The following is a 15,464-nucleotide window of genomic DNA, read 5'->3' on the forward strand; positions in this document are numbered from 1 at the left end:
TTTGAGGATAGTTGGATACTAGGTCCAAATCGGCACTGATACTGTGGAACCCAAAGTGTTATTGTGGCCGCTGTTACTGTTGGGACCTGCAGTAGCCAGATAATAAATGGAATCCTGTCACAAGATAAAAAGAGATGGATCTGCTGGATCCATGGACATAACTTTAAATATTTCCCTTGTCCCAAAATGCAGAATTGGAAACAACATACTTGTAATAGTACAACTCAGGAAGACTAAGTGGAGGCCCTATTATTGCCCCTATCCCAACCAAGATATTAAATCCAAAATAATACAATATCCCTGGAACATGAGGTAATAATTAGTGTCACCCATAAAAATTTAAAGGATGTAACCTTGATCGTCACCATCATGTCCCCATATAATTCAGTATTCTGGCCTCTCCAAAAAAAAAAAAAAAAAAAAAAAACAGTTGGATACTGGAAGATGACTTATAGATGGTTATAAACTTAAACAAGTATGAGCCTTGACTGGAACTGATGTGACAAGTAAGGTATCTTTGCTGAAACAGAGGGCAAGGGCATTGTAAATGGCCATTGATCTGATATATGCATCATTTTCCATCCATATCAGCAAAAAGGATTAAAAGTAGTTTATATTCACATGTCTAGAGGTACCATAACAAGGTCATATTGGTTCATATCATTTTAATCAGCCGACGTGATCATGAAGTTGTAGGTTCCTGCAGGACTTGGTAAGATACATGGTGCTCTAGACAGTAAGAGGTAATTCCTACAAATATTCAGTGAAGATTTTAGGAGTTTGCTGGTCTGGGACATAGTAGGATATTTCCTCCAAAGTAAAGGACAAAGTAATACATTTCAAAACACCTAACAACACACAACAAAAGGCATAATACAATGGCACAACACTATTCACTCTTGGGAATGCTGCTGTGACCCATTTACAGAGTCAGATAGAAAACTACCAGATTTCATTGGGATCCCAGAGATAGAAAGAGCTCTGTTTCTGTGATGCAAGCAACCCTGTCATTTGCTCCCTATGACCCATCTGGTGTCTGTGTGAGAAGAGATGCTGTATAGGGTTTACGGCAAGCAACCCTAAGTTTCTAGAGCAAGGCCATGCCATCTAAAGCCCAGAAATATGCACCATTTTAAAATCAGGTCCTGGTAGCATCTGGTCATGGGGCACCAAATGGCCACACTGGCAGAACTATATATCATGATTTGGCTTCTGTCAGATTCACCAAGTCATAAGAAATGCGGCTAGACACACTTCATCGTAAGACAGAGTGGTACATTCAGGAGAAGACATAAGCAGGTCCAAAGTAAGCTGCAAAAGTAGGTGCCACAGAATTCCAAGTCATCTACCATCACTGCACTACCTCCTCACCATCAGGTCACACTATGGCCAAGCCGAGAATCCCATGTGAGTAGCTCATGAAGGAGGAAAATGGTCGAGCTTGGTTTAAAGATAGTTCAGCCCAGTGAGTGAAAGCTGAAAAGGAACTCTTCCTAAGCCACAGTCCTACCCAGGGAGGGCCTTGTAAGGTGGCAATAAGCAGAAATCCTCACAATAAATAGTTTTCAATGGTAGATATTGTCATGCACTTTGTGTGAGAAAAGAAGTGGCCTTAGGTAAAGAAAATATATGGCTACATGATCCAGGTCCTGGAAGGAAGAAGGTTAGAAGCTCAGAGACCAGGAGGTCTCTGAGATGGATTTATAGGTGTGAGCATGGAGTATAAGTACCTTGGTATCACATGTTAACACTTATCAAAGAGCACATGTTAAATAACGGGCCCTGAACCAGTAAGTAGATGAAATGGCCCAGTGACCTGATGTCAACTAACCTCTCCTGTCCTGGCACAATCAACTTGTGAATGTAGTAGCGAGGGCAGCAGGAATGGAAACTACATATAAGGTCAAAAGTAAGAGTTCTCACTGGCCACGTCCCATCCGGCCTTTGCCTCTGCCTATTATCTAACCTGTCAACAATAAGGACCAATGCTGAACTCCCATTATGGCACTATCCATCAAGTACAATCAGCTACTTATGGCAAGTTCATTACATTGAACTCCTTCCACTCTGACAGAGGGTGGCAGTTTATCTTTACTGAGATCAACACTTATCTGCCTTTCCTGCCCACAGGATCTTTTCCAGCACCTCTACTCAGGGACTTAGAGATTGCTCCACTGACACTGGTTTCTTCATAATGTTATCTCAAAACAAAGGACCCACTCTACAGTAAAAGAGATACAGAAATTGACATAAGACTGTGGAATTCACTGGTCCTATCACACTGGTCCTGCATCACCCAGAAGCTGCCAGCTTGATATGGCATGAAAACACCTTTTGAAGATGCCTCTGGAGTGCCAACCAGAATATGCATCTTGAATGTTTGATGTCCTTCAGGACAGCACATACACTCTAAATCAATGACCATTTTATGGTACTGTGCCCCTAATAGGTAGAAAATATGGGCTTGGGAACCGAGGAGTAAAAGTATAAGCAGCCCTGTTTATCATCATTCCTATGGTACCCATGTGAGGGACTGGTGTGTCCTGTACCTAAAACTTTAATCTCTTGTGGGTCTGGAGTTCCTTGTTCCCAGAGGGGAAATGCTTCCACCATGGTGTACTTATACTACAAAGAGAAATCCACTAATTGGTGAATGTTTCAAAATTTTTAAATGACTGTTCAAGGCTGTGAATTTTATCCATTCATTGTTCTCCAGATTCCAAAATACGTAAAAGCTACTAACCAAAGTGAACATTAGTGAAAAAAATTCTGAAAATTCCTTACTTTAGTATCCAAGTTCTAAGAAAAGATTCTAGCATCTCATAGATTATCAGTATTGGATGAATGAATGAATGAATAAATAAATGAATGAATGAATCATTTGCAATAAACGTTTAAAGTGGGTGAAAAACACAAGTATAGAGTGTTTGACAGTCTTTTGGAATGTTGAACTTCTATTGGAACTAAAAATACAGATTGCTACTCTATGGTCATAAAAAATACATTTACTTTAGTGAAAAAAGGCAGAAATCGCAAATGAAATGTTGGCTTAAAAATGCACAATTCACTAGACTAGCTCAGGTGCTCTGTTGTCATTCTTATTAGCAGTAATAATAGTGTTACTACTAATTAGTATTAGCAATATAATTAACATTGATATTTTAGTGTTAATGCTGGATTTTTATGGTATTCAACTTAATAAAAAAATCTGTAAGTAGAAAAAATACACAATTCATTAAATGTCCTCATTCAATAAAGTAGTTGTTACAGATATCATTATTATAAATTGACATTTTGGAATACTATAGGATGCAAAAACAAAGACAAAAAGTAGAAACTGGCCAGGCGCGGTGGCTCACGCCTGTAATCCCAGCATGTTGGGAGGCCAAGGCAAGTGGATCACGAGGTCAGGAGATCGAGACCATCCTGGCTAACATGGTGAAACCCCGTCTCTACTAAAAAAAAAGTACAAAAAATTAGCTGGGCGTGGTGGCAGGCACCTGTAGTCCCAGCTACTCGGGAGGCTGAGGCAGGAGAATGGCATGAACCTGGGAGGCGGAGCTTACAGTGAGCAGAGATGGCGCCACTGCACCTCCAGCCTGGGCGGTAGAGCGAGACTCTGCCTCAAAGAAAAAAAAAAGTAGAAACTGGACTGGGCATGGTGGCTCACGCCTGTAATCCCAGCACTTTGGGAGGCCAAGGTGGGTGGATCACGAGGTCAGGAGTTCGAGACCAGCCTGACCATCATGGTGAAACCACATCTCTACTCAAAATACAAAAATTAGTTAGGCATGGTAGCACACACCTGTAATCTCAGCTACTGGGGAGGCTGAGTCAGGAGAATCGCTTGAACCCGGCAGAGGCGGAGGTTGCAGTGAACTGAGATCATGCCAATGCATTCCAGCCTGGGTGACAGAGCAAGGTTCCGTCTCAAAAAAAAAAAAGAAACCTTCATACTGTGTATGACTACCAATCAGGCTTTAGTCAATACAATGCTCATGCCATTGAAATCGTAAGGTATGTCTTTCTTTTTTCATATCATTGCAGACAAGGCTTACCATTTGTTTTCTTCTAAAAGATATAAAGTTAAACTAAGTATTTGCTGTCACTGTCAGGACCTTTAACTACAATTTTATATTTTTCAAATGGTTTTTTGGGGGATGGGGGACGGGGACAGAGTCTCGCTCTGTCACCAAGGCTGGAGTGCAGTAACGCAATCATGGCTCACCACAGTCGTAATATCCTGAGCTCAAGTGATCCTCCCACCTTGGCCTCCCAAGTAGCTAGGATTTCAGTCATGCACTACCCTGCCTGGCTGATTTTTGTATTTTTTGTAAAGATGAGGTTTCTCCAGGTTGCTCAGGCTAGTCTCAATTCCTGGGCTCAAGTGATTCTTGGCCTCTCAAAGTGCTGGGATTCCAGGTGTGAGCCACCACACCTGGTCTTATGCTCATGTTTATTACCTCTTAATTCTCACAGCTTTGTAAGAGTTAGTTCCCTAAAACAAATCCTCCATTTTATAAAGGAGATAATTGAGACGGAGACAGCATCAGTGACTCTCTAAAGTCATCCAGGTGTGTCTGACTTCCAAATGGCTCTGTCCTCCTGTGCTGGCTACCATCTACGCTGCTGAGGAAATTGATTTCACGGTGGTTTTGTTACTGTCTCCTCATGGCTCAGCCTGGCTTTTGTTGGAGTCATGCTTTGGTTTGGGTTTGTCTTTTGCTCTGTGGTTTTGGCACAGTCCCTAAATATGCCCTGTTTATTCTATCCATATGGCAGTTTTCATTTGATGCCACACAGTTTGCAGTCTTAGAGGATGGCTCACGTTTGAATTTCATGTTACTCTTCCAGGTCAGTCTGATATCCACCACCCAGTTCTCCAGGTGGGAGAATAATCAAAGAGCCTTGGGGGAAAGAGGGATTCTCAGGGTTGGCCTTGTGGCCTTCCTACATGATGAAGATGTGAAGGCTGGATTTGATAGTGAAGAGTCTTCTTTGTGTTCTCTCATTATTTATGCCACATCTGCCTCTCAGTATTTGTGTCAATGAGTCACTGTAATTACAGCCGTTGGATAATTTCCCCCGTTTTACAACACAAACCCGACTGTGTGAGTGCTCCATCAGAGAAAAGCATTTATTTCCTTGCAGCACCGTCAGGCAGCAAGGTCTAGCTTTCTTGAGACGTGGTTATTAGCCAAGTCAGATGAAATGGCTTCTGTTCTTACTCAAGCTAACTGAAAGTGAGACTTGAGGAGCTTAGCTGATTACGGAGACACAAAGGATCAGAATTCTTTTTTTCCTATATAAAATCCCGAATTTTGACTGAGGATCCTGCTTAAAAAATGATTTATGGAAAAATAAACTATGCTGACCCTGAAATGGAGGGGTGGGGGTGAACTGGGGAGAATCACACTTCACTGTTTCTGTTCACTAGTACCCCCGCCCCAAAACAAATAAGTAGCTCGTACCATCTAGGAAGATGTTATATGGCAAAAATATCTGGTTTAATTAAATACAAAAATAATTCTTGAAAGTTGTATGTATGATAGAACCTAGGTGTTTTCAGTTCCTCCATCCTGTTGCTTGTTCATAGCCTAGTTCCCATGATGAATTAAAAAATACTGGGTCTGGAGCAGAAACTCTACTGTGCCATAAGACAGAACTAATCTTGTAATTCTACCACATTGCAGGAGGAGAAAAAAGACCTTGTATATTATGACACTCTTTTTTGATTAATACTATGGGTGTTCATGACTGAAGTGCCATTCATCATTCTATTTGTGAGTCACTAGGTGAATCGTGAGACACTGTAAACCAGCCCTTATTTAACTGTGTTTTATGTTTTCTCCAGGAAAATACAAATTTCCATTTCTACCCCTAGCACTGTACTACACCAAAGACTGCAAAAAGCAAATGAGGCCACAAAGAAATGGAAAAAGAAAAATAATGTTAAGATATTTTTGAAGATATCCAGAGAGAATGTTTTCCTGTTGCTAACATGGAGGCAATGCTTATCTTACACATCTAAGTTGAAGAGGCTCACTGTCCATGTGATTTGAGGTCACATAAGAACTGACCATAAATGTCGAACCTTTGCTTTCACTTTCTTAGTCCCACAAAGTTTTGCCTCTAGAATGTCATGGTTAAAATTCAACCTAGGAGGATTCACAGACTAATGCCTCCACTTCCATTAGTATGGATAATTTCTGTAATTTTCCAACTTTTTTTTTTTTTCAAAACAGATCACTTTCTCAAAAGAAAGTATAAGGCAGAGCCCTAACATGGGTTGAGTATCCCTAATACAAAAATGTGCAATTTAAAATGCTCCACAATCTGAAACCTTTTGAGCACTGACATCATGCTAGAAAAAAATTGCATATTGGAGCATTTTAGATTTGAGGTTTTGGATTAGGGTTGCTTAACCAGTAAGTATAATGCAAATATTCCACAATAAAAAAAAAATTGAAACACTACCGATCCCAACATTTTGGATAAGGTATACTCAATCTGTATTGCAAAATAAAGAGGGACGGAGATGTTCTCTGTTTGAAAAGACGAGATTGGAGAGTTCCCAGTTACCCTGAAAAATTACTTCCCAGATGTGACTGTGAGACCCATCCATGAGACATTACTGCTCTATGAAACATACTTTTAACAGCACTGAAATACCGTTTGGCTTGGGAAAAGACAGCTGAACGCTGTGAGAATCCAAACTAAGTGACCATCTTGTGGCGGGGCTAAAAGGCAGGTAGACAGCAAGGAAGGATGAGCAGTGGAAGGTGATGCCAGTGCAGACAGTTCTCAGTGGGAGCCACAGTAAGGCCACTGGAGTTGGCATTCAACCATCAATGCAGGTATAAACAGTGGGTTTTCACTAGCGTCATGGGAATCCGGAAGCATTTCCAACTCCTAATCTCATGCCTAAGTTTTGGATGCCAACGATCTCTAACCCACATGTGATCATCTTCCCAGGGTTGTATGTGGTTTTTTTCTGATGTGCTATGCTTGGAGAAATTGAGAAAGCAACACAGAGCAGCTGCACCCCAGGGAGGCATATTATAAAGTAGTTTAAATGGGAGTTTATCCTAGCCTCAGGCCATGCCTCACTAACGGAGAAGCAGGAAAAAATCAACAGAGGTATGGTATTTTTAGGGTGTACCCAGACAACTTTATGTCTGAGATAAAAATAAAATCTCAGAGAACTCTAATAACCCTCAGCAACTCTCAGCAGAGCATTAAGCTCTAAAGACCAAAATCCTTATTTGATAAGTAAAGGATATCAGTAAATATTAAAACGAGTAGGTGTGTTAAATAAAAACTGTGAACAAACAAGTTTGATTTTTTTCTTTGAAAGTGGTTTGGCTTTTCTTGTTGGGAGCTCATAAAAGCTTCCTTGTGATCACCCCCTTTTAGGTAAGAATTATTCTTCATGGTTAAAAAACAAAAAATGTGTTTTAACTGGGGTGATGTAGGCTAAAATTGCTCCAAGCAATTTTGTATAGTGGAATTTCAGAGTAAAAAATTAACTACAAACCACTGACCGGGTCCATTGTCTTTCTCAATGCTACAATTTTGCTGCTGGAAAAGGGGGTTTGCTATTCAAGGATGCAAAAGTGTGATTCAAGAATCAAGCCTTTTCATCTCTCATGGGATATTGTCCTTTATCAGAGCATTCTTGGTGGATAAACATGTAAATTATTATGCAAAGCAGGATGGAGTAATTCAAATTGACAGTTGCCCTATTTAAAAAAAATAAAAATGTAGAAGCCTTGAACATGTGTCTGCTGACAACAAAGGAGGTTCTTGTTAAAATCAACATTGTTTGGTGTCATTTTCACATATATTTCAAGCAGATAAATTTGCTTTCTTTACTTCCTATTATAAAATTGCTTTTTTTCTACTAGTGTGTTTAACAGAGACAATTTCAATAGGAAATATTAAATTGTAGTTATATGTATATATATAGCTATATATAAAAATATGTATACGTTTATATACTATATATAAATTATGGTTATATATAACTACAATTTAATATGAATAAATTTAATAAATAATTTAATATAAATACATTTAATAAATAATAAATTATATATATAACTATATATGTATCACAGAGAATAGATTATTTCCTATTTCCTTTACCATTCTCTTAACAACTATAAAGCTGCTATATTGCACCTTCAGTGAAGATCATTCATCTATAGCTAGCAATTACTTCCAAAGAATTAACTGATGGCCACATTTAAAAGAGAACACCATTACAATTTTTTATTGAGCTACCACCAATTCTACCAGTTTACCTGCACCTACACCCATCGAGTCTACCTTTCTTTCCTACTGGGACAGCAGATGGAGTTGGCCTTGTTCTTATCTACGACAAATCCTCCACTTGTGCCCTGGTTCCTTTGCCCTCATAACTGCCCTGTGGCTTTTATCCAGCAGAATTTCCTTTTCTCTTTGGTATCGTTACTTTCTCCCTATTTACCTTTTTATCATTCCCACCACCATGAGTGCAATATCACTGATCTTAAAATAAACAGTAAATGGTGTTGACTCCAAATCGTTTTATTGCCACATTTCTCTACTTCCCTCCACAGCAAGACTCCTTGAGAAAGGTTCTGTATGTATTTGCTGCTTTCACTTCTTTACCTCCTATTTTCTCCTTAACCAATTCAAATCAAGCTTACATTCCCATTTCATCCACTGGTATGGCTCAGTGTGTTAAGATTTCCAATGACACACATCTTTGCAAAGATAGTGATTAATTTTTTTTTTTTTTTTTTGTCTTCCTTTTACCTGATTTCCTAGTGGCTCTTGATTCTTTTTTCTTAGATAAGTTCTTCTCTACGCTTAGAGGAAGCTTTTGCTTCCTTCAATTTAGGGTCTTTTCCAACTGTTGAAACATTGATGTCCTTTAGGTATCTCTCCAGCCATCTCCTCTATGACTACATTCAATCTCTAAGTGATTTATCTAGTCTCACGACTTTGAAAATGAATTCCATCATGGTAACTTTTAAATGTTATTTTCTAAATCTAGCTTCCTTGCTGTACTCTGTACTCATTTAACTGCCTTTTTCACGTCTCTAGTTGGAGGTCTAATAGTCACTACAAACTTAACATGGCCAAAAAATAACTATTGATCCCCTTGCCAAACACACACACATATACAAGTCCCAGAATCTTCTTCTTACCAAGTTTTCAACATTCATATAAACAGCAATGTTATCCATCTAGCTCTTAGGGTCAAAATTCCAATTGTATTTATCACTGTCCAATTCACATCCAGTGCATCAGTAAAAGTTGTTCTGCCTGCAGTACTGGTTTTGAATTTGAACTCTACACTACAAGAGTCAAATATATCGTCTCTAGACTGGCCTTCTGTAATTGTCTCCCCCACCACAATTTTTTCACCTCATTATAGTCAGGGTATTTAATTTTTTTTTTTTTTTTGGCTTGTGATCTACCCACATTGTACATGATCTGGCACTTGTTACCTCTTAAAGCCATCTCCCTGTACCCTTCCTCATGTTTGTTACTCTCAGACACACTAGTTGGAATATTGACTTCCCAGCACACGACTGCTCCTTCTCCGTATTCAAAACGCAGCTTAAATGGTACCTTCTCAAGAGAAGCTTTCCCAGGCCAGTGTGGCTAAGCAAGAACTATAAACCTTCCCTTCTACAGCCATTTTTTTCTCTTTCTTATGAACTTATTTGTAGCACTTAATATTACTACAGGGTACTGTTTTGAATGTTTTTATTTTATTTTATTTTTTCATTGTCCGTCTCATAAATGAAACAAGATTCTTGGGAGCAGATACTTTGTTTTGTTTCCTGAAATCTTAACTAGTGCCTAGCACACAGTATGTTCTAGTAAATATTCGGTAATGTATTGCTTGACTACATCATCATTCACATAGGGATTTTACCTCTGCTGTTGTATCTTTTGTACCTGAATAAAGTTCATGAAGCTTCATTAAACCAAAGAAAGGTAATTAGCTTTTTTTTTTTTTTTTTTAGTGTTACCCAAGACAGAGCTAGACAGAAATGGTTTTAAATTAGAGCAATCTTTAGGAAATGTTCTAACATATTAAGTAAGATTTTTAGATGATATAACTACCTATATAATAAATGAAAGTGAACTAAATATATGAATAAGTAAAATGAAGCAACTCATACTATTAATAGATTTAAGAGATGTTGAATCCAGTAGTTGCCAACTCAATTTAACAGTGTGCACAATTGACTGGTAGTTGACAACATTCTCCTATTGGGCACATCACCTTTGCCCTTTCCACTCCCACTCTTTTCAAAGCATATGCATTGTGCAAAATGTTTTTTATTTGTATTCTGTCACTTATGGGTAGTTAATCGAATGGGTACTGATGGTGTCAGGCAATACAGCCTATAGCTATAAGATCCATTATTATTGCTCAAGATAAATTACAAAAACGCATTTGATACTTGGAGAGGATTCCTAGGAAAATACCCACAACCTATCAAGGATGACCGTAGAAAAATAATGGCAGTAAACAGAAAGAGTCATGCCTTGCTTAAACTTGTTCAGTCCCTTATGAAACATAAACATAAAATTATCTGTGGTTGTTTTACAGGGATGGAGAATATATATTTTCTTTTTTTTTTGTCTTTTAAAAACTAGACAGCTTCTCCTATGGAACTGTTGAGCTAAAGACAAACCTTTCAAGGTGTTTACTATTTCCAGGAGAATCAAAGAATTTTACAAGGTGAAGGATGGATTTCCAACGTTTCTTGAACCAGTTTTCAGAGATAAAATTGGAGCCATTTATCCCCATTATGTAGAGACACTTCTTTTGTAGGTTTTTCTTTCAGTGTTTATCTTTCTCTTCTGTCAATACTGCTGACTAATCCTGCAATTTTCTAAGAATCAGTTTTTAATTGCAGGCAAGAGACAGAAAACAGAAACACAGGAAATGTGGGTGAGGACTCCATCTTATAAAGATTTTGCAGAATAAACTCATATGGTTCTCTTATGTGAGTGCCACAGCAAAGCCCACACGGTTTGCAGAGCCAAGCTAGGATCTGTTATGCCTGATGATTTGAACAAATCCTCACAATCCTGAAATGGTGGTTATTTTATATTTCTTCTTCTCTTTTTTACAGATAAACTAAGGCAAATCGGGTGTGGGAACAAGCAACTAAGCTGCCAGAGCTAATTCCCCGGCACATTTACACCACCCACTTTTAAAATAAAAATGCCAACCTGTTAATCAGTTTACTGTTAAGCCCTTCGTTTTAGTAACAAAATAAATGCCAAGCCCATGTTAAGTGGACCAGAGGTCTCCTAATGCTATGCAGGACATAGAGCAGGCGGGCAACAGTCTGCTCTGAGGCAGAATTCAATTTGGAGGATGAGAGGGGGATGGAGAAGAGTACACATTTAAATAAGAAGAATGGACATTAGAAAGCATTTTAGAGTTTTGAAAGCATTTTTATATGTGTTATCTCATGAAAACATTAAGAACTCTGTAAGATACCACCCAATTAAGAGCTAAACTCTTTAAATGGCAGAGAAGTAGAGAATAAACTAAGGTTGAAAATAAATGGGAAATGAAGTATTTGGGGCTATGGTGCTGAAACATCTGGGCAGGAGCCTCTGATTATGCATTCAAATCTCAAGGAAGGGTATAGATTTTCCAAGGCTCATCCAACACAGTATTTAGTTGCCACATGATGCTAACCAGGGCTGCCAATAATTAAAAGTGACTTAGAAAGCCAGACTCTGAAGGTGAAGAAATCTTGGGATCAAGGTTAATTATAATAGAAAAGATCAAAGTGGCATGCAATGTTGTGGAGAAATCTATCTTAGATTTGGTACTAGAAATACTCTGTTTATATTCATGTTGAAATGTGTGTTTTTTCCAAGAAATGCTGCCATCAAATATTTAGCATGTTTCAAAATCAAGGGCATGTTAGAATTGAGGAAATATGGAATATTCATTTAATTCAAGATAATTTTAATTTAATACAACCTCCTGCTTTTTCTGTTCTGCACACCAAAGCATCCACGAAGCACTGAAATGATATGTACATGTGGTATTTTTAGGCACTGTTTATTGCTCTTGAAAAGTGGTGCCCATATATTCTAGAGCTGAATGTTGGCAGCAGTATGGCTCTTTTGGTAGAGTAGCCCTACCTCCCCTGGTTACCTGACAGGTGTATCTGAACTTAGGGCCAACCTCAAGAGTCAGAATTACACTCCAATGTTATTTCCCTTTCCGTTTCCTTTATTTGTTCTTCACAGGTAACCTGTTTCTATCACAGCAAGTCCCTACTCAGTGTTGTCCATAGCTTCTAGGAAATTGACTGTAAGCAAAACAGCTTAGAACAAAACCAACTCAACCATAGGCGAATTGATATAAATAAGAGTTGAGTTTCTACGGCATATTTCTGATCACAAAAACATCACCACACTTCACAAAGACGCCAAACAGTTCTCAGATTAACCACTGAAATAAATGTGAGCTGTACAAACATTTAAGAGCAATTAATAAAAGCAAGAATGATAATTACTGACCTGCCTATTCTAGTTCAGGATCACAGGTAGCCAGAACCTATCTCAGCAGTTTAGGGCTCCAAGCTGGAACCAGCCCCGGACAGGACACCAGCCCATTGCAGGGCACACTGACACTCACACCCACACTCAGTCAGTCTGGTTCCATGGAGACACGCCAATTCACTTAACGCGCACATCTGTGGGGTATTGGGGGAGACTAACTACCTGGAGAAAGCCCACGCAGACATATGGAGAACGTGCAAACTCCACAGGGAGTGGCCGCAGCTGGGAATGGATTTATTTTCTCATCAATGTTATAAGGAAATGACGTTGAATGAAATGCCATTATTCCAGGACAGAATAAGATATTTGAAAAGAGCTGATATTTACCATGAAATGTCAAAATCTTTTTTATTTTATCATGAAATTCGAATCTTTGCCTCAAAAGCAGATGCAAAGTATCTGAAATCAAACCACCGTACATTTTTATTAAAACTTGTACTAATGGATAGTCTCAATTCAATGTTTAATTTAAAAAGCAGTCTTCTGTTGAAAACAAAAGTTTGGGTCATTCATTCAAGGGCTTGGAAAATGTTTTCCAGCTAGACTTGAACTGTTTAAATTTAGAGGGAAATGTGTTGAATTTGGATGGGTATGGAAATAATTCCTAAGCAGGAGGTTCGCATTTTCAAGAAAAGAGGAGCATAAATTAATGATAGGTGCATTCTGTCAGTGGTATACAGTAGCTCTCTCTCTCTTTTGTCATAGTAAGCTATCAGTGTATTTACTTTTGTCAAAAGACAAAATTATAACAAACTTTGTTTAAGAAGTTAGTTTACTTTTATTTGTGATTCTGAAATTGGGCAATACCTTATTCCATAAAATCGCATGAGTACTCCAATGAGCTGAGCAGAGGAAGTTTTATAGTCAGAAAAGGGCTGAAGGAAGCAACAAGGGACAGGGATTGGTCATTTCAAAGTTACTTTTCTTATGGCATTAAAACAAAGGAAGGGGTTGAAATAGGGAGAACTTCCTTGTCATACTGTCTCAGGCAAACTAGGCCCCATCTGATTGGTTACTGTGAATCTCTTGTTTTTGGGAAGTTGGCCTGTTTCAAAGTTTAGTTTGATTACTTGGCACTTAGCACAAGTGACTAGATTCTGGTTTTGTCTGATCTGTTAGGACCTAGATGGCCTCCCATACATTTTAACACATTTTTTGGTTCCATATCTAGTGGCAATCTAATACTGTATGGCTGAAATAAGACACGTAAGACACTATGCACACTATAAGAAATGTAATCCATCAATTCATTACATGTTGTTTTACCATTTAATTTCCACAACAAAAGTAGCAAGTAGTATCCTTATTTTACAATGAGAACACTAAGGCTCAGGAACTAAAGTACATTGCCTGTGATGCTGTGAGCAGTGAGGAGCGGTGTTACAGGTAGATAGGCATGAGCAGGGCAGGAGAGAGTGCTCCTCCTACCCACTAGAAATGTTGGGTGAAGGTTTGGCAATTATCACATTGCCTCTCTAAAAATGATAATTTGGCAGCCCGGGAGGGACCATCTCCTGATGGTCCACACCTGTTAACATTAAAAGTGTTAATTGAATGCCGGCCCCAGGGAGAAGCGGCCTCTTGGGCATGCATGTTAAGAGACAAAATGGTGAAGTACGATGTTCCAGTAGCACACACCACCAAAAGAATGAAAAAAAAGCCACAGATGGGCATGCGTATAATTCCCTAAACACACGGCGTGTGCTCACTTCCAAAGGGTCAGGAAAGCACTGCGAATGCAGGAAGCCCACCCTAAGGGAAGAATCATGGGAAGAAGGTGAGCCTTTTTCCAAAGGTCAAGTTTAAAGACCCCCCCACCTTTTTTTTTTGCTGTCTTCTTCTTTCTCTTGGACCTTCAGGCACCTGTTCCCAATGAATTTTCCTTTCTTTCCTGTTCTAAAGCCTTTCTAAATAAACTTCCACTCCTCAGAAACTTGCCTCGGTCTCTTTTTCTGCATTATGCCTCGCAGTCAAATTCTCTCTTCTGAGGAGACAGGGACTGAAGTTGCTACGGACCTCAAAGGATACGCAGCCGGTAACTCAGATCTCTTCCACCAGTAACAGCAGAACTGAGATTTATGTACAGTCGGATCTCTCTGGCCCAGATTGATTCATACACCTTAGAGAAAAGATTGGAAAGTCTATGGAATCCATTTTGAGAAATGCCGTATTGGGACAAACACGCTGGTTGTATCATAATTAAATGCTTGTGTTTGCATTTATCTCCCTAAACTCAGAGGTCCTTGAGAGACAGACATCTGGCTTCTTCATCTTTGTATCTGTAGTTCGGTACAGCATTGTTAAATTAACACATGAAAGTGGCCTGAGGAGTCTGAGAGAGCTCCACTGGATGTACTTGGAAAAACAGTCATTACTTTTTTCCAAGCAGATTAAAAACAGCTGAGACATGATAAAGTACAAAAATGATAGACAATACAGTGTTCTAGAGCTGAAAGATGTGGTCTTCCTAGAGACACTCTCAGTCCTCAAATTCTTCCTTGACCTTTTGAGCCTTGGGTAGATCTTCCTTGGAGGAAGTGAACAGGGAGATAAACACCGTTGCATACGCATACACCCCCTACTCTCCACTCACTCAAGGGCAGTGCTAGACATATGCATACTACTCAGCAATGTTACTTAAATAGATGGACGAATGAATGAACAGACGATAGTCCAACCTGTAAGTTGTTAACCACACCACATGGGAGGGGTATCCATCACCTGAGAGCAGAACCCACAGGCCACTTCTCACAGCACATCAACAAACTATCGCAGTCTAGGGTGTTGACTTGAGTGATCTCTGGCTTATTTTGGAGTCCTCAAGGGCGGACCTACTGACAGGTTGGTAAGGCAGACTTAGC

The sequence above is a fragment of the Macaca thibetana genome, chromosome 12, assembly GCF_024542745.1.
Source record: "Macaca thibetana thibetana isolate TM-01 chromosome 12, ASM2454274v1, whole genome shotgun sequence".
In the NCBI taxonomy this organism is placed as follows: domain Eukaryota; kingdom Metazoa; phylum Chordata; class Mammalia; order Primates; family Cercopithecidae; genus Macaca; species Macaca thibetana.